The 25,039-nt window shown below is 45.4% G+C and overlaps 1 protein-coding gene across 19 annotated transcripts in view; it reads right to left on the bottom strand.

The window, feature by feature from the left end:
- The window catches only part of ATXN2 (ataxin 2), a 1,876,777-nt gene that overhangs the window by 1,030,450 nt on the left and 821,288 nt on the right, over window positions 1–25,039 (bottom strand). The window lies entirely within an intron of this gene.

Below are 25,039 nucleotides of genomic sequence, written 5' to 3'. Positions count from 1 at the left end.
CGGAAGTGCAGCGGCTCCGATCAATCCCCACATTAGAGCTGACAGAATGGTGCTAATAACTTAACGATCCCGTGTTCACCCCCGCGGGGCTGGAGCCAGCCATCGATTGGCTTCATGGAGAGCGGAGGGAGCCGCATGAGAGGATTACGGAGAATATCAGTGGAGAGCGCCGAGTGAGCGCCTCGGTGAGCTACAGTACGAGCTCTGGACGGACAGATCTGAGGAGGGACAGGGGAGAGGAGACATGGGGAATGGGGCAGGCAAGAAACAGCAGGGGGGGGACAGAAGATGGGAGGGAGGCAGAGTGGCACCGCACGCCATGTCTGCAGCCGCTTACACCGAGCCCCTGGGCAACGAGAGGACGGAGAGACGCCCGGACACAGTCAAGGGAGCTAACAGAGATAAATCCAGGATACAACGGGAACGAGGACACGGACAGCAGGAGGGAGGGGAACAAAGACACAGACAGCGGGAGGGGGCGGGAAAAAGACACGAACAGCAGGAACGAGGACAGCGAGAGCAGCTGACCTCATCTTAACGAGCAGCAAAATGGCGGCCGCAAAGCTCCGAACATTTTCGGATTCGGGGGCGTGTTTTGGCATTCTGAGTGACGTCACAGTCGAAAGAACGCAAAAAAACACGCCCCCGAATCCGAAAGAGACGGGGCTTTATTGGAGTGATGCCTGTCTCCTCCAACGGCTGGCCTCCTTTTAGGAAGCCAGCCAATGGAGGAGAGAGGAGGAGAGAGGCGGGTTCAAGCCCCCATACTCCAAATCATTAAATCTCCTCCCGGAGACTGCGCAAGCGCAGCCTTCGGTCCTCGACCTAAAAACATAAGGACCTCATCAAGGCAGGCGAGGGAGAGGCTGCACAGCAAGGAACCCATGCCTAGGCCTAGAAGCACTACGAAAACCTGAGCCAATTGCAACCGAAGTGCAATAGAGCAATGCTAACTGGAGGATCGCAGCAGAAAAATAGGACAGTCTGACCCCCAGAAAGAAGTCCGTGAGGAAGTCTCCATAGGAGGGTACCAAGGCTAAGGCAGTCACCCCATAGCCAGCAAATACCCCACATAGGGTAAGTCTCAACCTCTGCGAGGGGCGTCCTCTTGGGTAAACCACACATTCAGACGAGTGGGATGAAAGAACCAGCCAACCGCTTGTACTGATCGAATACTGAAATGGTGGAACAACCGCTTACACTATCCAGGCACTATGCAAGAACCTGGGTCTGTGTTTTCTTGTTGTTGAAAAAAATCAAACCAATAAGGCAACATTTCCTATGCCAAAGAAAAACATAGAAACGAATCAGGTAGGGCACTTCTCTACTGCGCCAGTCTGTTGCACTGCGATGGGGGAAATCATTCCTTAGTGAAACTCTTCCTTAATAATCACTTCTTTGTTGCCTGGTTATAATCATTAATCCAAAATCTTAACTCGTATATCTTCCTTGATTACATCACTGCGGAGACATCATGTTTGTACATTGAATTGACAGGTACCCTTCTGAAATATATTTTCCCAACACATTATTCAATTTTATTTATTATTCTTGACAACCAGAACTATTTTCCTATTTTCAGTAATAATAGATATGCTAAGACCGTTTTTGAATTGTTATAGTTATGGAATTGTGTTTATATATATAATTTCATATTTATGCTCGTATTTAAGCAGTATCGTTTTCATACTGAACCACTGTACTATTGCTTGCTAATTCAAGGGTACTTTTTGGATTCGCAACCAGAAATTAGTGTCGTCTTGAGACAACCTCTCAACATGCTTGGTTGCATCTTAGTTTATGTGATTAACAAATGAAGCAAATATTTTTCATTTGGATAGCCATCGATATGTCACATTAAATTGGTGGAATTCTCTTCTTCGACTGAATTGTCTTATAGTATACCTGCTTAGATAAGTATATCTTCCCAGATTTTGCTTTGAACTCACATATTTTTGTGTCATCCCAATGTATGAATTAGCATCACTTGCTTAAATATTATTTATGTATATTTTCAGATCGTCTAAATTGTGTTCGAATTATGGAAATTTCCTGTCTGTATTAGGTCCATAAAGACAGTTTTCTAAAGGTATGGTCGTATTCACGTTTTGGGTTTGTGTCATTTTCATGAACTTCTTGGATGGCTTATATAATTTGACTATTTTCTATGGAATTCTCTTCTCTGATGCTCAATGTCTAGTTGAAAATGAAGTTTAGTGTAGAAACTTCTCAATTTTTGGAATATTGATTTATAGATATATGAATATTGATTTTGTTTCAATAAAGTAGAATGTAATTCATTCCGATTCTGAAATAACTCAGATCGATCCAACTTGGTTTTAACTGTGCATATATATTATATTAACATCAAAATCTTTTTGTTTGTTTTTGTAAATAGTTTATGTTTGTACATATATATGTGGATTTGTAATATTTTATGTGTTTTATCTTTAGCCCTGAAGAAGTCTCATTCTTGAGACGAAACGCGTTGGCTAAAAAAAGAAAAATCTGCTATGATACTGGATCATTTTTCTACTGTTTGAATATCACAATAAAGAATTGAAAAATAACTACTCTCAAGTTCGGACCTGTTCATTTGGAGTGAATTCTGTCAAATTTACCAAAGGATACTAAAAGACTATGGAAGAGACTTTTTGATGGGTGCTGATTCCACATTTCATGTTTTACATTGTTGGGTTTTCCCTTAAAGGAATAGACAGGGTTGTATTCCTTGGTTTCTTGGGCACCATCGCCACATTACAAAGTCACGGACTGTAACAGGTGCAGGTCTTATTGCCTCAACCCTTGAGTATATGTTTATATCTCATTTTGTGGGCATATTGCACTGTTTTGTACAGACCTTATAAAAGGTGATTTCTGATAAATAATGGATTTCAATGATAATAGGGAAAAAATGTTTGATGATCTATTCAGTAGTACTACTAAGAACAGGCCGGTAGCACATGATGGTATTATAGGTCCTAATGAGGGCCTTAAATCAAAATTCATGCGTCTGGAGAAACTAAAAAAGTTAGGAAAGTGGTGGGATGGGGCAACTCTAAAAAAATATATTGAGAACAAACGTATCCCCCGTGGGCTTAGGATTATGATATTTCCAAGCTTTGAAGACTTGGATAAAGACTTACTGACTGATTGGGAGGAGGGTCAACACACGCCTCTTACAAAATGATGGGAATTTTGATTATTAATGCGGAAAGAAAAGTGGTTAAAATCAGAGAAGAGATTGTAAAGTTGGAAAAAGAAATTAATGAATCTAGTCTCAAGGAGATAATACAAAAAAATAATGAGATTCTCAAGAAAGAACTGAATATTTATCGGTTGTATTTAAAAGAAAAGAAACAAAGAAAGATACGTAGGGATGATGGCGATTATAAGAAGGGCCGCATCTTTACTTTCTCTCGCAAATATGATGATGTAATCAGTCTCCTCTAGTAACACCTCTTTGTCGTCAATGGAGAGTGACCCGGGTGAAGGTACTAGCACTATGGTTACGGACAACACCCAGTCTGATTTTTTACCGGCGGTGCAAAGATTCCGTCTAGGCAATCGGAAGAAAAATCCAAACCAAGATCAAGGCGGGGTGGCACAAAACACAAGGGCAGGCATAAAAGCAAGGGAACAAAACACCACCCTGAAGAAATAGATGGCCAGGTCAATTGTCTATGAACTAGTGTTGAGGATAATTTGAATGTAAATGATATCAGTGTTGTCAACTTATCTACTAGAGTATTGACTGATAAGGAAAAGAATGTACTATGCAAAGGACTACATTTCTGTCCAACTGATAGATGTAATTTTGAAGATGTACATGTCGATCTTTTCAAATTTACAAGAAAATAAAAAAATAAAAAAATATTTTGCTGAACATCCTCCTTTGCCTCCTGTGTCAAAATCCATTAACACCTTGGATGTACCTAGTATCAATGATGTCCATCATTCCCATATGTTAGCAACTCTCTATGATGAAGATGAAATTGGAAATGTTGTTGAGTTTACTAACTTATTGGGTTTTTATGAAGATTGCAGTAGTGACAGTGGTTTACGTATGACTTCCAAAATCATGCCTCCACAAACTAGAGACTCTGTTATTGATGAGTTCTTCAATAGAGTGAGTCTGGATCTCTATAAACTTGAGGATGACCATTTTAAAACTCATAAATGTAGACATCAGACCAACATGTCTAAAACTGATTTCACTTTATTAACTGCCCTTAAAAATGATGAAAACTTAGTGATAAAAGAGGCAGATAAAGGTGGCAGTATTGTTCTAATGAACAAAAGTGATTATCTCGGTGAAATCAATAGACAATTATCAGATACAGATTGTTATGAAAAACGGAGTCAAAACCCTACGTCCAAAATAGAGACCCTGATTAATGGAAAACTCCATGAGTGGCATGAATCATGTTTACTATCTGATCATGAATACCGGTACTTACAAGCACATCAATCAAGATTTTCTTGTTTGTATGTTTTGCCCAAAATCCACAAAGGGGGAATTTTTCCCCCTGGGAGACCTATTATTTCCGGCAATGGAGGACCCACGGAACATCTTTCGGAATTTGTCGACACATTCATTAAACCCTTTGTACAAAATCTTCCTTCCTATCTACGGGATAGTGGTGACCTGCTTTGTAAACTAGAAGACTTTGTTTGGCAGGATACTCAGTTACTGTTCGTTACAATGGATGTAGAAAGTCTATATACTTGCATTGAACAGAAACAAGGAATACGCGCACTTAAACATTTTTTGTTTAAACGTGACTGTAACAGATTAGAACATACTTTCATGCTATTGGAAATGGCTGAACTAATCTTAATGAATAATGCTTTTTTGAGCAATGGTGACTGGTACATACAAAAATGTGGCACGGTGATGGGCTCCAGGTTTGCTCCGTCTTACGCTAACCTTTTTATGCAGTTGTTTGAGGTGGAGCATGCCTGGGGCCCAGAAGCCAAAAATTGGTGCGATCAAATAATATTCTATGCCTGTTATATAGATGATATGATCTTAATATGGAATTGGACCAGTTAATGATCTTATGGCCTACCATGAGTATTTAAATGACAATGCTTTCAATTTCAACCTGACTATCAAATATTCCGCTGAGGAAATTGATTTCTAAGATCTAAAGTTATAAGTCCATGAAGGTAAAATTCATAGTGATCGGGGGCGTGGCCTAGCGGGCGAAGATGGCGGTCGCAGCTTTGTAGAGCTCCCGCTGGCCCGGACATAATTCGTTCATTTATCCTGGCCCCCGAGCCCATACACCGTACCACCTGTGAAGCGAGTGTGTCTGGCAGTACCGGGGGCTCTCCGGTGTGGCGGGCGGTGCTCATGGGCGGTCCAGTGTGGTTGGGTCGCTGACAGAAGCGTGCGGCCCGGTGCTCACCGGCGGAGCCAGGACCTCGATTTTGAGGCAGCCGACACGGAGGACTAGTGGGCGGACTGTCCGAGCGGCCATCCAGCTGGAGCTTGAGACACCGGGAGTTGGTGAGGCCGTGGATGCGCCCCATATTGCCATCCTGATCGTGGAGGGGGCGCCCGGTGCGAGGAGGAACCGCTGAGGCCTGCACAGACTTCAGACAGCCGGGGCCTCGGGTTTCGCGACCCAGGGGCCGGCCCCGACCTCGAGCTGAGACGGACCTGTGGCGGGACCTGAGCGGCTGCGACCCTGGTGTGGGGCCATAGCGGACTATCGGTGAGGCTGCAGTGCCCTCCCCCCGGGGCAACTTGTGGGCCATTGAGAAACTGATGCCCGGGTGCTGCCCCAGGACAACCTACAAGCAGTGAGTAACTCCCCTGGCACCGCCGTATTGTTGGGGTGTTAAGGAGGACATACGCTGGAGAGGGTGGCCGCGTGGTGCCTGGTGCATTGGCATAGTGGGATCGAGCGCAGGTGGGCCACAGGACTATATACCCACGGGGCGGCCAGCACGGTGAGTGCAGATCAAGGACCGGCTCGGAACTGATTTGTGGCACATTGGTTGGTTCGGCGAGGGAGCCTGCCTAACATTGGGAGCCGTGGAGCCGCGGCTGCCTTCACCCGGGAGTTGCGGGTTCACTGCGCTGGCCTAGGTTGGAAGCTCTTGGCGGTCAGTGGAGCCCATACTAGCGCAGGCACTTGTGCTATAGTGGAACAGGGACAGCACACAGCCATGACCAGGGGAGGTGGCGGTCAGTCCAAACAAGGACCAATGGACAAATTTACAGGGCCCAGTGGAGGGTCCGGCGCAACCGGGGGAGGCAATGGAGCGGGGCCGGACAATGCGGCGTTAATGGCGGCAATCACCCAGTCCAGGGACATGTTGGACGCCAAGATTGGAGCAGTGGGCGCGGATGTGACTCTTGCGCCAAGATTTACGGAATGCGGTGGCACGGATTACAGAGACGGAATCCAGGATCTCGGTGGTTGAGGACGACGTTGGGACCCTGAAACGCAAAATGGCGGAGATGGAGCACGTCCAAAAGACCCTCGCGTCTCGAGTGGAGGATGCTGAAGGGCGCGCACGCAGGAACAACCTCCGTTTTGTAGGATTTCCAGAGAGATGTGAGAAGGACAATATGGAACAGTTCCTATCCCAATGGCTGGAGAGCTGGCTTCCCCCGGGAGTTCTCTCCAACTGCTTCATAATTGAACGTGCACATCGGGCCCTCATACAGAGGCCGCCGGAGGGCGAGCGTCCCCGACCAGTAATTGCCAAACTCCTGAATTATCATGATCGAGACGCTATTTTGCGGGAAGCAAGAACCAAGGGCTCCATCTCCTACGAAAATAGGAAGATTATGATTTTTCCCGACTACACTAAGCTTGTGCAGCAGCAACGCCATTCCTTCGTAGCTGCCAAGGCCAAGTTGCGGGGTTTGAAACTGCAATATTCTCTGCTGTACCCGGCCCGCCTGCGGGTGGTTTACCAGTCCCGGACTCACTTTTTCGATTCCCCAGAAGACGTCTTCAAATGGACCGACGAGACTGTGCGGATCAGGCCACATGCCCAGCCGGGTCTGAACCCGGGTGGCTCAAGGAGCTCGTCACAGGAGCGGAGGGACCGGCCGGCCCGGGGTGGACGACATCGGAGGTCCCGATCACGGAAGAGATCCGTCTCCGCCAGTGCGACGCAGGATAGTGGAACAGTGGAGTCCGATCAATCTGAGAATGGTCGTTGAGACCCTGGGGTGTCCTGCTTTGCTCTACGGAAGCTGTGGACTCATACTGCCGGGGGTCCCACGGTCGGACTTCATCGTTGGCAGTGCCACCACTGTCTACTTTGCTTGTTTTGAGTGGTGCCTTGACCTTGTGTGGTGTTGTGGTTGAGGCTCGGGAGGCAACTTCATAGGGGCTCCCAACCTCCACATGCAGTGGGAGTTGACTGGGGGGGGGGGTTGATCTTACTGTGTTCTAGGGATGTTGGGATCCATTGGTATGGTTGGTCCTGGGCCCTCCGTTCTGGGCCCGGGGTTGTCCATGCCGCGACAGGTACTTCAGAGTTCTATGAGGTATAGGGGTGGGGGGAGTGGGGAACGGGGGGGTGAGAGGGGAAGTGTTGGGGGTGGCTGGGGCTTGGGTTCAGGTAGGTGTGGATATTGTTGTTTTGGGGTTCTGGGGTAGGTGGGGGGGACTACACGTGCTGTTTTCTGATGTACTGAGGAGGGTGTGTGGTGTGTGGGATTGGCGCAGGGGGCCTGCTTGGGGGATCCCAATTGACTATGGCTGAACTGTCGAATACACTCCCTAGCGAGTCCCTCCGTGTGGTAACCTGGAATGTCAGGGGGATGCTCGATAGGATTAAACGGGGGGCGGTCCTACGCTGGGGGAAAAGGGAGACCGCTGATGTCCTTTTATTGCAAGAAACCCACATGCTGGGATCGAAGGTCCTTAGTTTGCAAAGGTTTGGTTTTCCACAGGTCTTTCATGCCGGATTTTCTAGAGGGTCCAGAGGTGTTGCTATTTTAGTACATCGCAGGGTGGCCTACGTTCACGAGCAGTTGTGGGCAGACCCACAGGGTCGCTATATCTTTGTCAAAGGGATGGTGGGTGCTGAACCAGTGGTTTTTGGAAGTGTCTATGCCCCTCCCCCTCTGCAGTGGGCCTTGTCCGAGAAGTTGTTTACAGTGTGGGAGGATATCCCAGAGTCCTTGGCGGTGGTTGGGGGGGACTGGAATGAGGTGATGGATGTCTGTATAGACCGTCAGAGGCGACAGGGGATGCTAGCTGGAGCTCCCCCCCCCCCCCCCTTCCCCCCTACCCGGTTGCATGCTATGGTGGAGAGTATGGGCTGGGTGGATGTGTGGCGGCATATGCATCCCACGGCACGTGAGTACACGTATGTATCTGCGGTGCATGGCTCCTTCTCGCGGCTGGATTATGTGTTTGTGCCTAGTATATGCCTGAGCAGGGTGCGAGAGGCCGCAATATTACCGAGAGGGTTGTCTGATCACTCCCCAGTATCAATCAGGATAGAGCTCCGTACGAAGCGACAACCATTCCGATGGAGGATGTCCTCGTGGCATCTACAGCAGCTCGGCTATGTCCATAACTTACGGGAGGCGGTTGACCATTACTGGCGGGAGAATCTAGTAGATGATGTTGACGCAGTAGTGGTTTGGGAAGCAATGAAGCCCACTATTCGGGGGATAGACATTGCATGGTGTGCGGCCGCCCGTCGGAAACACCGGGAGGCAATTACTGAAGCAGCCACACTGGTGGAGGCCCTGGAGCAGCGGAGCCGGGGAGGGGGCGATGAGGTTGCGATACGGTTGCTCCTGCAGGCGCAGCAGTCCTATGCTTCTGTATTGCTTGATGAGGCTAGACAGGCATGGCTAGCCACGCGGAGTAGAATATACCAGTAGGGAGATAAGTCCTGTACGATGCTCCATAAGCTATGTCAACGCAGTCTTCAACCGATTACACTGCCGGGCCTCACTGCTGAGGACGGAGTGGCGATTACAGACCCTGCTGAACTGGCGGCGAGTTTTGCCCGCTACTTCAAGGCACAATACACCCCACGGGATTGTCTGGCAGCAGACGAGGTGGCTAAATTCATTGATGACCTGCCGCCGAAAGCAGTCTCAGATGAGACCAGGAAGGCTCTCGATGTTCCCCTTACGGCTGAAGAACTGGGGGAGGCACTGGGTCAGCTTAACACCGGGAAGGCACCCGGGCCGAGTGGCTACCCGTGTGAGTTCTATAAGAAATTTCACCTCCAACTAGGGTCCCACTACCGATGTGCACTCGAGGCGGCACGAACACAGGGCAGGCTACCATCTGATTGGCGCCATGCTGAAATTGTAGTCTTTCAAAAGCCAGGTAGACCCCCTGACAGGCATGACTCGTATCGCCCCATATCCCTGCTGGACATTGAGGCCAAAATACTAGCAAAAGCTCTGGCAAACCGCCTGCTTCCGTACATTGCGGACCTGGTCCACCCTGATCAGGCCGGTTTCATGCCTCATAGGGCGACGCGTCACAACATCCGGCGGGCGCAGGCCGCAGTGGATGCCATGGGGGAACAGGCGGCTCTGCTGCTGGCAGACATTGATAAGACCTTTGATTCAGTCAGCTGGACGTACCTGTTTGCACTCCTGCCCCGTCTCAATTTGGGCCCAGTGTTTTTGTCATACCTCAAACTGCTATATACGGATATCACGGCCTCGGTGCGGGTCGCCGGAGCGGTTTCGGAAAAGTTTCAGATTGGACGGGGAACCCGGCAGGGATGCCCGTTGTCCCCGTGTCTGTTCGCCCTAGCTATGGAGCCCCTGGCCTCTTGGGTGCGCATAGACGCACAAATGCGGGCCTTTGTATGGAATAGGAACCTAGTGGACAGAATTGCATTGTATGCAGATGACGTCCTCTTCTTCCTTACGGATTTGCGTCGCTCGGGCCCCGAGTCCTAGAAATTATGCGTATTTTCGGGTAGGTTTCCGGCCTTTGTCTAAACCTACACAAGTCCACTCTGTGGGTGCTGGGGGGTGGAGCTATAACGGACCCCTGGGCGTCAGGATTGCAGGTAGCAACCGGAGGATTGAAGTACCTTGGGGTGTTCCTATCGGAATCGGCGAATGTTGCTTGGGAACGTAATATAGTGCCTGTATGGGAGCGAGTTCAGGCTGATACAAAAACGTGGTCTAGGATGCCTCTAACCATATTCGGTAGATCTGCAATCTTTAAGATGGTTGCGCTCCCGCGCCTTCTGTATCAACTGCAGAACTACCCTCACCCTATCAACCCCCAGTGGTTTCGACAAGTCAATTCTGTTTTGGGCCGCTTCCTGTGGGCTGGGGGACCGGCCAGGGTGGCGCTGCGGACATGCTTCTTATCCACATATTGTGGTGGTCTGGCCACTTCCGATCTGTTATCCTACTACCAGGCCTCCCAACTGCTCATTCTTAACGAATGGTGGTATGGCGATAGAGGGGACCAGGCCTATGCTCTGGAGCGCTCGCTGATGGGGGAAAATACGCTGCACTCGATTTTATACTCAGCCCGGTTGAGGCGATCGTTGCCATGTGTTACGAAAGTAGTCTTCGCTGTATGGCGACAGGCGCTGCGCCGTATGGGCTGGTGGGGCAAGTTAACGGCGGAAAACGCCGCTGTGGAACAATGGACAGCTCCCAGAGCTTTCTACTCTGACGGGTTTCGATGGCTGGGATGCCATTGGGATCTCGTTGTTGGGTCATGTGATGTCCGGGGCCACCCTCAAATCGTTTCAGGAGCTCAGTACTGAGTTCCACATGCCCCAATCTCAATTCTTTCGTTATTTACAATTGCGTCATGTGCTAGCCCCCAGTATTGCTAACTTGGAGACGCTCCCTGAGTTCAGTCCAGTCGAGGCGAAGGTCTTCATGGGGGATCTTGGGGATAAGAAGGTCTCCCGCATTTACCAGACGTTGGTTACTCATTGCTCCTCCACATTACTTCCCCTTAAGGCGGCCTGGGAGGAAGATGTTGGTCCCCTGGACGAGGATGATTGGAGGGAGGCCCTTGAATCCCCACGAGGGACTGCAATTGCAATGCGGCTTAGGTTAATCCAATTCAAATTTCTCCATAGGGCCTATTACACCCGAGAGCGGCTGTGGAAGGCGGGACTGATTGGGTCTCCAGAGTGTCTGCGCTGTGGGGCCGCAGCGGGTACGCTGCTGCATACCGTATGGGCGTGTGCTAGACTAGCTAGTTTCTGGAAAGGTGTGTGGGACTGCCTGTCTGAAGTCCTGGGATGGGATCTTCCCCGTACCCATCGGTTGGGGTTGCTCCATATACTGGAGGGTGTAGGTGGAAACATGTATAAGCGCCATCTACTGTTGTTGGGACTTGTTGTTGCTAAAAGGGACCTGGCCCGAGCGTGGAAGGGAGAACGAGCCCCCCCCCGTGTGCATGGAAGGCTGGCCTGGACTACTACATGGGACTTGAGAGACCGGTGTTTGAAGCGAGGGGATGCCCCCGTAAGCATTTTAAGATTTGGAAGAGGTGGGCTGATTATAGGGAACTGTCATTGGATCCCCCAGTGGAACGTGAGGAGGACATATAGACGAGATATGCCACATGGGCCTGGATCTGTGTCATACCTATCACACTACGCCTAAGTATTGTATGCATTTTATACACACGTGCGTGGGTTAGGGTGGGAATTGGGGGAGGTTGTGGGGTAGTGGGAGTTGGTGGGGATAGGGGTGGAAAACGGGGTTATGCAAATTGGGGCTTTCTCCTGTTGTCGATTGGACATTGTATCTGCAATATAAACTGTGCCAAGGCTCTTGGTGGTGATCTCCTGGCTGTGGGGAGCCACATCTTTTATTCTGCTTCAATTGCTCAATAAAATTTGTTGTGAAAAAAAATTCTAAGTGATCTGTTTAAGAAACCCACTGCATGCAACAGTTATGTTATGTTATGTTACGTGAATTTGTACTGCGCACAGCTGCCCCAGCCAAGGGGCGTCCCGGCGCATGTCAAGGTAGCACGCAACAGTGTGTTGCATGCCACCAGTGCACACCCCCAGTCCACCATTAAGGCAATTCCTTATGGTGAGATGGTACGCGCAAGGCGTAATTGCAGTAGAGACTGTGACTTTACAAGGAATCTATCCCAAATCAAACAGAATTTTAAACAAAGGGGATATAATACTAACCATCTCAATAAAGCAGAAGTGCGGGCTCACACTCTAGATAGGACACAAATTCTGAGTTCCTCCAAAGCAAAAAAGACCAAGCCAATACAACTGGCACATGTACCTTTCATCACCAAATACAATTCTTACAGCAGTCACGTATTTAACATTCTTCGTAAGAACTGGCACCTTCTTAGATCAGAGAGTATCCCTAATGATATAATATCAGTCAGACCTAAGATAATATATAAGAGAGGAGCTACTATAAAAGATAAACTGTGTCCCAGTTATGTTAAATCCACCCCTCAGAAAAAGAAAATTTGGTTTCCTGAAAGACCAAAAGGCTTTTTTTTATGTGGGGGATGTTGTGTCTGTAAGTTCGGCACAAATAAGATCACTCACTTCTCATACAATGGCTCCAAAACCTTTGAAATCAAAGATTTTATTAATTGTAATACTACTTTTACTATATATGTTATACAATGTTCATGTGATAAGACATATGTAGGTAGTAGTATTCGATGTCTGAAGATACGTATACAAGATCACCTAAGCGCTATCAAAAATGGGGATTTAAAATATCCAATGGCCAATCATATCTGTACAGAGTACCCCAATGAATGGACAGTGAAATTCCATGCAATTGATCAATCATCAGAAAGCTAATATTAGAGGTGGAAATAGGGAACATGACCTCAGACGATTAGAATCTGTATGGATTTGTCGTCTGAGGAGTGTACAGTATGGATTGAATCAGAATAATGAATTTCATCATTTCTTGTGAATCTATTTACAGATTTTGACTGTCATCTTTTGTCAAATCTTACGCCTAAGATTTTTAATGTATTTAATGTATCTGTAAACATTTGTTATGAATTACATGTATTGGAAACCAAGATTTTTTTGTTATGGCTCAATTTGGATGTATTCATTTGTGTGTTTTTGTATTTTTCCTTTACACATTTGTTGGAGCTTAAATTCAAAATGCTCATGCTTCAATTATTTTTTATGAAATGTATAAATGTTGTATGTTTCTGTTTAGAACAGTTTCCACCTTTTTGTAATGTTATTTTTCTTTCTATTTTAAATTCACACATATAGAGATTCCTTTATACTTAGTATATAATGTGAGAGCTTAAAATGGCTTCCATATTTGACTTTAAATATAACGAGAGAAACAATATCCCCTACATACAAACTTGAATTTTTTCCACTCTTTAGATGTTCCAAGATGGCAACCGGAAGTGATTTGGGACTTAGATTTACGAACGACGGTCTTTTCAATTTATTAGAATTATATGACCTCCGGTCTCTTATTATTATTTCCCCCATAATACTCAATGGTAAATTCCCTTAATACTTAATTCTTGTTTAATAAACTTTATACTTAATTATTATGTGTCTGATAAGACTTTCTAATATGGCCGATCCCTTTTTTTGTTTACGACCTCATTTCCTTATATTCCTCTAAGGAACACAGTTTTCGACCAATTTTAGGTCTATTATGTTTTCAATTCCGGTCAAATATACTTTTAATTATTGCAAATATGAATTTTACTACAATTAATCAAATATTCGCTTTTTCTTGTTCTTTACGTAATTTTTTACTAGAATAACACACCCTTACCTATACTGCTTTGTTTATTAAAATAACTACGGAGGAGACTTGTTTAACTAATAATTAATGAATTACGCATTTGAAAATGGACAGTGTAAGATGGCCGCCGAATTAAGGTTTTCCAGATACTAGGACATACTTCCGGTTACGGGATCGAGGCATATTTGAGTACACAGGTTGTACTAATTATTCAATTAAGCCATGTATATAAGTTAGTGGCTTTAATGTCTTTTTCAGTTGCTGCACCGTGTTTGTCGATCGAGGTTCTCTGGCTACCATGCCGTTTCTTTGGTGAGTTTGGCCGCAGGCTCTGTTGAAATATTGTCAGAACAGACTTGTATTTTGTGTCTTGTTCTGGTTTTACGTAATTTAAGGACATTTCTTCACCATATTGCTTTCTCCCGTATTTAGTGGGATATCTTATAGAGTTCATATAATAAGATCTCAATATGTTACTCTGAACGATATTTCAAGATGTCTGACAGCGTAGTTAGGTTTCCAGTGACTTACATACGATCTGGATTCTCTTGACGATTCGTGCAAAAATCTAACTAGGACATTAGTATTTTTGTGTCACTCTATTTATTCTATATTATTTATGTAAAAAGAAAAGTTTATAGGAATAGGTCATGATATTTAGACATTTGTTCAAATTTAGAGATTCAAAATTAAACGGTACAATTTTGTCTTCCTTTTTCCAATAGTCTCTTAAGGATACACATCTGAATTGACAGGTACCCTTCTGAAATATATTTTCCCAACACATTATTCAATTTTATTTATTATTCTTGACAACCAGGACTATTTTACTATTTTTAGTAATAATAGATATGCTAAGACCGTTTTTGAATGGTTATAGTTATGGAATTGTGTTTATATATATAATTTCATATTTATGCTCGTATTTAAGCAGTATCGTTTTCATACTGAACCACTGTACTATTGCTTGCTAATTCAAGGGTACTTTTTGGATTCGCAACCAGAAATTAGTGTCGTCTTGAGACAACCTCTCAACATGCTTGGTTGCATCTTAGTTTATGTGATTAACAAATGAAGCAAATATTTTTCATTTGGATAGCCATCGATATGTCACATTAAATTGGTGGAATTCTCTTCTTCGACTGAATTGTCTTTTAGTATACCTGCTTAGATAAATATATCTTCCAAGATTTTGGTTTGAACTCACATATTTTTGTGTCATCCCGATGTATGAATTAGCATCACTTGCTTAAATATTATTTATGTATATTTTCAGATCTTCTAAATTGTGTTCGAATTATGGAAATTTCCTGTCTGTATTAGGTCCAAAAGACAGTTTTCTAAAGGTATGGTCGTATTCACGTTTTGGATTTGTGTCATTTTCATGAACTTCTTGGATGGCTTATATAATTTGACTATTTTCTATGGAATTCTCTTCTCTGATGCTCAATGTCTAGTTGAAAATGAAGTTTAGTGTAGAAACTTCTCAATTTTTGGAATATTGATTTATAGATATATGAATATTGATTTTGTTTCAATAAAGTAGAATGTAATTCATTCCGATTCTGAAATAACTCGGATTGATCCAACTTGGTTTTAACTGTGTATATATATATTATATTGGTAGGTTATGCAGACGGTTGTGGCTTTTTGAAGGGAATTGGTGAAGTTTAGACTGTAGGGGACAATGGAGAGGTGGATTTGAAGGAGACCCCTGACAAAGAGCCTCTGGGCTCGAAATGCATTGGGACTGAATTACCGCGCCAGGGGGCATACTAGCAGCACGCCGCCTTACCTGACATCCCTGCTTGCTTCCGCCGCCGCAGGACACACGCGGCCGCCGAGAGGGGCGAGCAAGGAGAACTACAGCTCCCAGCGTCCCCTGCTTCGCGGGGACGCCGACTGACAGCTGGGGCTTCCGCCGGGAGGCGCATAAGAACGAGCCCTTCCTCCGGTGGAGCGGGGACTGAATTACCGCGCCAGGGGGCATACTAGCAGCACGCCGCCTTACCTGACATCCCTGCTTGCTTCCGCCGCCGCAGGACACACGCGGCCGCCGAGAGGGGCGAGCAAGGAGCAAGGAGAACTACAGCTCCCAGCGTCCCCTGCTTCGCGGGGACACCGACTGACAGCTGGGGCTTCCGCCGGGAGGCGCATAAGAACGAGCCCTTCCTCCCGCATCGCGGGACGCGCGCGGGTAGCGCCGGGCTGAGCCCGGGCAGAGGGCGGGCCGTCTGTGGCCGTCAGTGGTCTGCAGTGGCCGGGCGGGCCACGTCCCTAAGTTGTACCCTTCCAAGGTGAGCACTGTACTTGGATAAGAAAATGGGCGACCATACGCCTGCTGTTAATAACATTGATGTTACCACCCAGGGTGTTGATACCTCCTCTCTCATCACATCTTTTGAGACATTGATAGATACAGCCTTCAATGAGATTGTGGAGACTGAGAGGAGGTTTTCTATGGGTCCATTCTCCACTAATTTTAATTCGAGTGTAACAATAAACAGTACAAGTAGTACTTATGGGAATACGCATATAACCCCTGCAGTTATTGTTGTTAAGCCGTCACATCTTCCTGTCGATGTGCCCACTGTCCTAGATGACGAAGATACCATCACTTATATAGCACAGGACTCTGCCTCTTCTTCATCGGCAGTTGTCGCCTTAAAACTGGCACATATATCTACACCTACTGTAGCCCCGCTAAATAAAAATGTTCCAACTATCATAATAGCTTCATCTGATGAGGTTCATACCTTGGACAGTTTAGAACTTAGTAGCAATAAACCGGGAGGTGAAAAACGCAAAAGAGGCACCACTAAGCAAAGTGCCAATAAAAGGAAACAACCGTCAACCCATAAGAATCAGCCCACACCCCAAAGTTTGTGGAATAAACAGAAATCCACAGGGACACAAATTGTTCCTATGGAGGATGAAGATCAAGCAGATATGGGCAGTACTATCGTCGCATCTACTATTCACTCGAGTGAGAGTTCTAACACTGTCTGGACCCAAACAACACTAATGGGAGATAACTACAATCTTTCAAGACAGAATGCGAACCTTATAGAAACTATAGTGGACACTATTTTTAATCGGATAGAAAAGCAAATGATCAGTCAGTTTAATAATGTTTTTAAAAGACTTGATAGACTTGACAATCTGGTCAAAAACGGAGAAACAAAAAAGAGGGGGTCTGTTGTTTTGGACCAAATTAGGGCCGATCGTCTTATAAAAGAACTGGAATCTGTAAATAACACTCTGTCTGCAAAGAAACAGGAAACTTCTATTCTCCTGGGCGGGGTTCTGAGTAACCCCGGAACTTTACCGCTGCCTACTGTGTTACCTACAGTTCCACCAAGACCCATTGATGGAGGGCCACATTCAACAAAATCAGATTTGACTACTAGGCCTACCCCTACACCCGCTCCCAGAAAAACTACAACCTCCCTCATTACCAACTATACCAACACTGCTCCGAATTGTAAGAATGGTTCTACCCAACCGGCGACAGCGTTGAGATCGACTGTTGTAAGTAATACTGAGGGTATTGGTAAACAAGGGTCAAACAAATCGATTAAGCATCAAGGGCCGCCATTACACCTGCCTCCAGATGCTTGTCCCTTTGTTTTGGTTCTTGCAGGTGTACCACAGCTGAGGGAGAGCCAGGGGGAATCTTGGGTGCAATTAAGAAACAAATGCATAGATTGGTTGACTAAACATAAAGGCGTTGGTTATGATATCTCTAGAGAGATTTTATCGGCACGTAGGGTGTCGTGGATTGGTCCTTTAACTAAAGATAAAGAGGGCGACTGCATAGTTCTTAATTTTCAGAACCCAGGGACTGTGAGAAACCTTCTACATAGAAACAGTAATTGTTCTGCCATTTCTACTGTTGTAACCATGCTACCCCTGAGTTATTTCTACAGACAAATGGCAAGACACCCACGGCCTCCTCCTGTGCAATTTTTACCACAACCATTACCTCAACCAATGCACTTTCACCCTTCACCTATGTACTTTCAGCCACCGTCTATGCAATTCCAACCGGCCCCATTTCCTCTTAATATGTTCAATAGATTTGCACCTTTGTCGGATTTAGACTTGCAAGATTGACCATCTCTGCCTAACTCTGTTGTACCATCTCTGTCGCCAACTTCTGAATCTCAGGTTGTTCCCCAATATTTGCCTCAACCTTTGCCTCAACCGGTTACGAGTCAAAAAATTTTGATTTTAGAAAGAAAGACCCTGGATTCCGAATTATCAGTTGTAAGTTGGAATATAGCAGGTCTAAAATCGAAATTAAAAATTCCAGAATGGCTAAACTGGGTTGAAAATAATTGCGATATATTGATGCTGCAAGAAACTTGGTGTATAATGTCACCATCAATGGAGGGCTTCTGTTGTTACAATTTAAAAGCTACCCCCTCCCACATGGGTAGGCCTAGTGGGGGTCTATCCATTTGGTCCAAAATAAAACCTGGGGTCCAAACTAAATTGATCCCTACTTTAGGTAACTGTTTTATGGCTATTAAGTATTTTAATAGATTGAAATTGTGCATTATTAACTTTTACAATAATGATTTTGTAACTCACCCTAATGATAATTTTATTTCCTTGTTCGCATTCATTGATGACATTATGGAAGGGCATAAGTATGGGCCTTTTGATGGTATTTGCATCGGAGGGCACTTTAATGCCCATATATATCGCAGCAGCCCACCATGTAAAAACGGTGAAGAGTTGAAAAACCTTTTAGCCTCCCGTGACTTATTAAATGCACTGGAAATCGTGGGTTCAAGTATTGATAGCATAACAACCCCTACCTTTGTGGGTCATGGTTGTGCATCCACAATAGATTACATATTTACATGCCCATCATTAAGTGACATCATTTTAAAAGCAGAAGTCATCTGTTCCGCTTATAGCGACCACTATCCAATTAGAATATATTTACATAATCCGCAGACCATGAAGGTTGCAGCAAAATTAGAGAGTGGGCCAAAAAATCTGTCTTTATCTACCGATAGACTAAGACTAGTGTGGAAAGGGGTAGACAATAAAGACATTCTAGCTAGAGTAATTAGAAAACATCCCGTGGTAGTAGAGACTTGCTTGTCATACTCGAGCCCCTGTGATGTTGTGGTTGAGGCCTTTGGCAATTTATGTGGAGCCATTAAAAAAGAATCTTCTAAACCAGCTAGGCAGAATATAGTTCAAGGTCCACGCTGGTTTGACTCTTCCTGCTCCAAGGCCAATAGGGACTTGAGGGCTGCCCTAAAAACCAACCCTAGGGATGTCCCATTGGTAAGAGATTTAAGATCAAAATATAAAATTGCCCTATACACCAGATCTGAGGCTTTGGTGATTAACCATTGGGAATCTCTTACACGCACCGCCACGCTAAAGGATACAGTTGGCTTCTGGAGAGAAGTGAAGTCCCTAAGATCTTTTGGCTCTAGCTTCAACCCAATTAACTGCAACATAACCGGTGAGGCCTGGGTCGAGCACTTTTCTCAAATTTATGCTATATCAGTTACCTCTCTAGTTATTGCCCCCCTACCCAATAGTGCTGAACCTTTGACCTTTTCATTAACGGAGGTCGAGGAAGCTATAATTGATAGTGCAAGTAACAAAGCACCTGGCCCCGATGGTCTCTCTATCAACCAGATTAAATCAGAAATTAATTTCTGGGCCCCTCTTCTATGCAACCTATTTAATAACCTGTGTGAAAACTCAATTCCTGAATCCTGGTCGAACAGTGTTATCGTACCAATCTTTAAAAAAGGTGACAGGTCGGATCCTGCCTGCTACCGTCCGATCTCACTGATCGATAACACGTTAAAGGTCCTTGGTAGGGTAATCTTTAAACGGATAAGGAACTGGGCTGAGGACAACAATGTTCTTCATTGTAGTCAACTGGGATTTAGAAGCCACGTAGGCACAGTTGAACAGTGTCTAAATTTAAACTTGATTATGGCTAAATACATTATCGTTAAAAAATCCCCTCTTTATTTAGGTTTCATGGACCTGAGTTCCGCATTTGATTTTGTTAATCGTTCTAGGTTGTGGTCTCTTTTGCTTGATTATGGTTTGGATGACTCTCTGGTGTATTTTTTATCTGAGTTACACAGGGACTTAAAAGCAAGAGTACGGATAAATAATGACGGCGATTTGTCCAATGATGTTCTTATTAGCAGAGGAGTTAGACAGGGCTGCGTACTCGCCCCCCTGCTTTTTATTTTATATATCAATGGGTTGAGCAGCACTTTGAGTAAAATTGTTAAGGATGTTCCAATCATAAATGGCGTCCCCATTACTACCCTACTCTATGCGGATGACGCAGTACTAATGGGGCGAACCCCGAATGCTTTACGCATTTTAATTTCGGGGTTTGTTGCGTTTATGTCCGATCTTGGTTTAAATACCAATTTTAAAAAATCCTTTATCATGAACTGCGGACCAAAAAAGTACAATATTACATCAATTAAATCTGGTAACAATATTTTAAAATGCACTAGCACTTTTCCCTATTTAGGGTTACTCTTCTCTAACTCAGGTTCTTGGCAGCCGCATGCAGCTTATGCGAGAAATAAAATTGGCAAGTCAATTAATTCAATCTTATCCCTCCGACAACCGAAACTGGCAGATGTGGTAACACCCCTACTTAACATATATCGCACCCAATGTCGACCAACTGGGACATATGGAGCTGAAGTGTGGGGATACTGCAAAAGCACGGGTCTTCAGTCTGAGGAAAATAGATTTTGTAGGAGGGTGCTGGGGGGAGTCCCCTGCGCCTCTACACTTATTTGTCATAACGAACTGAGACTGTCTTATATTGTTGACTTCATTAGGTCTAGGCCTGCTCTCTTTTGGATCAAGGTATGGTTAAATCCAGCAGCGTCCTTAACGCGCAGTATAATATCTGACTGTTTGTTAAGTGATAGTTCTCACCACATACCTTGGTTCAATGCAGTCAAGGATAGCCTGCACAGTGTGGGTCAGGGCTCCTTGTTTAGTTCCCCGAATTCTATTGTACCCGCCCATAAGCACAGTATTAAACGGGCTTTACTTGACTTATATAAAGAGGATCGCTTGAGATCTGAGTCTATTAAACTTGGTGTTATTAGATATCAGCTCATTATTGACCTAAGTTGTGATAATTTGATTAATCTGAATAATTTTTATAGATACTTGTCAATACCCATAGGAAAGTGGAATCGGAGCCTTTTGTTCAGGTTTCGGGATGGAAGCATAGTAAATTTGCTCAGCTTCCCCCTAGGCTACAATAAAAAATTGGAAGAATTGGACTGTCCCTGTTCTCAGGGCGGGAAACAAAGTCTATTGCACTATTTCTTCTTCTGTGGCTTCTATAAACTGTATACCTGTCAATATTTAAGGCCGACCCTTTGTAAATATAACCTCAGAGATTTTAATTTTGCTTTAAAATTTCTCCAAATGCTGCATACCGATGAAATTATATATACTGTAAGCTGCTTTATAAAAAGATGTGTGAAATCGAGGTCATGCATGGAGTTTGGATAATTGCTAACAGCACTATGGCATTGTTGCACTTTTTGCATTTAATTATTTTATCCTAATTGCCCATTGATTTAGTTGTATATCTATTTTGATATAAATGACTATTTTGGGAGTACATAACCTGAATCTCATGTCTAAGTTGTTAATAGAATAATGTTTCTCCCTTTACTATCTTTTTGTACTGTATACTATGCTCTCCGCACTTTATGATATATGCTGCTTAATTGCTATCTTGATAAATTAGCTTATTTATATATGTTTTAAACTGTTTTAATGCATTTTTACCTGTATGTACTTTTATGGATGTTGTTAATCCGAATAAAGATCATTTGACTTGACTATATTATATTAACATCAAAATCTTTTTGTTTGTTTTTGTAAATAGTTTATGTTTGTACATATACATATGTGGATTTGTAATATTTTATGTGTTTTATGTTTAGCCCTGAAGAAGTCTCATTCTTGAGGCGAAACGCGTTGGCTAAAAAAAGAAAAATCTGCTATGATACTGGATAATTTTTCTACTGTTTGAATACCACAATAAAGAATTGAAAAATATCTACAATCAAGTTCGGACCTGTTCATTTGGAGTGAATTCTGTCAAATTTACCAAAGGATACTAAAAGACTATGGAAGAGACTTTTTGATGGGTGCTGATTCCACATTTCATGTTTTACCTCCAAAAGGGACTCGGCCTAGGCGAAGTCTGACGTCGACCCCACTGCAACATGTGGGGAGGAAATACGTCGACAGGGCGTCAAGCCCGACGCTGCCTCCGACGTCCACGCAGGAAGCTGCTCAGGGCTATGCGGCGACTGAAGGGGTGGGGTGGCCGGGCGACTGGGAGGGCCCTCTGGGCCATGTCAAGTCGGCATCGTATCGGCTCAGGAACCGGAGTCGATGCACACAGACGGCACCGAGGACGAATCCACCGGCGGTGATCCGACATGAGTGCCTTCCACCTCTATGGGACCCGAAGGAGCACCAGGGAGAGGGCTTTACCCGAAGTAAGACTGGAGTGCTTTTGAACCTCCATTTGGGCCCGTGTCGCTCCAACTCCCGGGAAGGGAGGGTACGGAGGAGAGGACTGCTGGTTGCCCGTGCCTGGCAAAGAGCGAGAGGGACGAGCGCCAGCGTCACGCGCTTGGGAGGAAGATCTCCGCGACTTATGCTTGTGCTTTATCACCCTCTGAACGACGTCCGTGGGAATGGGTTAGATCCCGAGAGGGAGAGCGTCGACACGAAGGTGCAGGACCGGACAGCCGTGCCACCAGCAATTTCATACAAAGCTCCCGTAAGGACTTCGGTTTCATTCACTGACAGGCGTTGTACTCTTTGGAGTCGTGGTGCACGCCTAGGCACCACATACAGATGGCGTGCGGGTCCGTTACAGACATCTGACTTGCACAGGTCTCACACGCCTTAAAGCCCGAAGGCATTGCACACTGTTCCGGGATGCTGAAGGCGTCGAGAAGACCCGAAAAACAGGCCAAGGAACCGCGGGTTTATCAGGATCCGTGTTAAGACATGGAAAAGAAGAAAACTGACGTTAGCGCGCCGGGAGGGGCATATATGGCTATATTGACATCTGGTCCGTGGACGACATCAGGGCAGAGCCGTGCGGCGCCGCCCCCAGCACGCAGAGGTGCTGCTGCGGAAAGTTTTCCGGATCCAGATGTCTCTCTCAAATATCATATCAAAGCTCCAGAACCTATACAGATTTGCAATATTCCTACCACAAAGCGCCCACACTTTTTCTAATAAAAACACTACTCCACTTAGATAGATAGATAGATAGACAGATAGATAGATCCACCAATCCTCGTTTGAACGTGAAAAAACGATGTCCAGGCCACTTTCCTTTAGTTCAGCATATGTTTATTTAGAGTGAGCTGTACTAAATAAACACACGCTCTACTAAAGGAAAGTGGCCTGGAAATCATTTTTTCACGTTCAAACGAGGATTGGTGAAAATATATATATATATGAGTTTTCACGATCCTGTTCTACCCGTGAAAGTTCCGTTACTTTCACGTGCAGTTTATTGCCAAAAGATCATCAGTATTCCAAAGCGGCATGTGTCTGGCATGACGCGTTTCGACAGTATACACCGGTCTTGATCACATATATATATCTATATATATCTATATATATCTATATATATCTATCTCTCTATCTCTCTATCTCTCTATATCTCTATCTCTCTATATCTATATATATATATCCACACACCTCCTTTGTGAAAAAGAGCAGAGGCCACACGAGGGGAAAACCACTGGGAGCACTTTATTAGTTTTTCATGGCGAATGCATTTCGGCATATTCCATGCCTTCATCAGCGCCCAAGCGTCCAGGGATAACGACAGCAAGCTAATGGTGAGTGCTGCCTCCTGTATGCTGAAATAGTTCCACCGCTCCGCCCCCTGTTGATTACTGGCTCACCTGTGTAGATTCACTGAAGTGGAGGTGAACTACACGGCCCAGAATGCAATATCTTAGTTCCAGGTAGGTGGTGCAGGGGGGTGAAGTACATACCAAGTGGTGATGCGGGAATACAGGAGACGCCGCTTGCCGTTGAAATCAATCTTCCTGCTTGAGAATCCCAAATAAAATTGCTCCTTAGGTCCCCTCACCGCTTCAGCCCCAGAGACCAGGAAATCTTTTAGCGGGGGCTAAAGCGACAGTGCACACTGCCCAATATGAGGTTAATAACCTCACAACCGCCATATCTTCTCCCGGTGTGCGGGGCGGGCTACAGACTTTTCCAACACCTTGGAGCAAAAGAACTGCCACGGCTGTAGCAGAGTAAGTTTCAGTCCGTGCCCAGAACGAAGCGGGGGCCTCCAAAACGCGTCGCTGGCTGACGCGGTAAAATGTCCACACACCTCCTTTGTGAAAAAGAGCAGAGGCCACACGAGGGGAAAACCACTGGGAGCACTTTATTCGTTTTTCATGGCGAATACATTTCTGCATATTCCATGCCTTCATCAGCGCCCAAGTGTCCAGGGATAACGACAGCAAGCTAATGGTGAGTGCTGCCTCCTGTATGCTGAAATAGTTCCACCGCTATATATATATATATATTCTTTCCTGGTGTCTAGAGACCACTTTGCCCCAACAGGTGAGCAGATTGGGGTTAAAGCCCCTAATCCTTATCCCAGATGGAGCAGAAAGACTGCTGGGCCCAAGAACTGCTTGGGAGGTATACTGAGGGTAAACCTATGGGGGAATGGCAAGGGCTGAGAGCCATGAGCCTGCTCCTACTTCCCCATTTTACAAAATATATATTCCTGGAGTCGTAGTGGGCTCACTGGCTCCAGGGGCAGATTTGGTGCGGGGGCCGAACTTGGGGGTGATGAGGGAGCAGTTTAAGACGCTTTTGCCCTTGGTGGGGTGAGGTCATAGCCTGATGCCAGGTTAGGCACCCCAGCCCCCTTAAAAAAAAGGAAAACTCTGCTGGCTTACTAGGCTTTCTGTGCCCCCCCACCCTGACCCCGAACACACACACACACACACACACCCACACACACACACACACACACACACACACACACACACCTCCGAAAGGGAAGACTGGGGATAGACATCCAAGCAACCTGACCCCCACCTGCTCCCTAGAGGCATAAAGATTTTCATTTTTGAGGGAAGCCGAGCATTTTCACTTGCCTAGGCGGCCGCTTAACCCCTTCCTCCCCCCAAAAAAGAAAGTCCCTGGTGTCTAGTGGGTAAATCACAGCTTGTGAATCTCTTTTCTGGGGCAATCCCTAAGCTGGGA

The sequence above is a fragment of the Lissotriton helveticus genome, chromosome 11, assembly GCF_964261635.1.
Source record: "Lissotriton helveticus chromosome 11, aLisHel1.1, whole genome shotgun sequence".
In the NCBI taxonomy this organism is placed as follows: domain Eukaryota; kingdom Metazoa; phylum Chordata; class Amphibia; order Caudata; family Salamandridae; genus Lissotriton; species Lissotriton helveticus.
The sequence above is the reverse complement of the archived record's forward strand: the minus strand, read 5'-3'. Positions and strand labels throughout refer to the sequence as shown.